General features: G+C 69.4%; 1 pseudogene; it reads left to right on the forward strand.

The window, feature by feature from the left end:
• The first annotated feature begins 270 nt into the window (after window positions 1–270).
• LOC122331874 lies at window positions 271–419 on the forward strand (annotated as a pseudogene).
• Window positions 420–648: the final 229 nt, after the last annotated feature.

Genomic DNA, 648 nt, shown 5'->3' on the forward strand with positions numbered 1-648 from the left:
CGCCGTTCCCCTGGGAAGCAGCGCACCTCCGCGGAGGCTTGAGCAACCTACGCGGCGCCCCACCCCCTTGGCGCGGGGTGGGGGCGAGGCGCGAGCCTCTGAAAGACTTTGCTTTGCCAACCCCGGCGGGTACCCAGCAGGCCTTGGGACCGTGGGTTGAAGTCCCCTCTCGCGCGGCGGCGCCCGTCGAGCGACCCCCTTTGTATTTTGAACCCACACAAGCCTGTGCAGTTCGGCCTCGCCTCCGGGCGCTAAACTCAAGCGCGAGTCGACTCTTAGCGGTGGATCACTCGGCTCGTGCGTCGATGAAGAAGCGCAGCCAGCTGCGAGAACTAATGTGAATTGCAGGACACATCGATCATCGACGCCCGAGCGCGCTGCGGCCCGGGTCCGTCCGGGCCACGCCTGTCTGGTCGCTTTCCCATCGATCGGGACCTCCGGGTCCCGCGGCTGGGCGTCGCAGGGGCTTCCCGCTCCCCTCCGTCCTCCCAAGTGCGAACCGCCACGGGCATCGCCTCCTCGGCGGAGTCGGCGCTTCCTCGGCTTCCCCTCCCACGAGGGAGGTCAGCGTCCCCCAGGCGTCTGGGACGGCGGCGTCCTCCTCTCGGCGGCTTCGGTGGGTGTCTGCCACCTCCGTCGCCCGCCGGC

Source organism: Puntigrus tetrazona, unplaced genomic scaffold (assembly GCF_018831695.1).
Source record: "Puntigrus tetrazona isolate hp1 unplaced genomic scaffold, ASM1883169v1 S000000003, whole genome shotgun sequence".
NCBI lineage: Eukaryota > Metazoa > Chordata > Actinopteri > Cypriniformes > Cyprinidae > Puntigrus > Puntigrus tetrazona.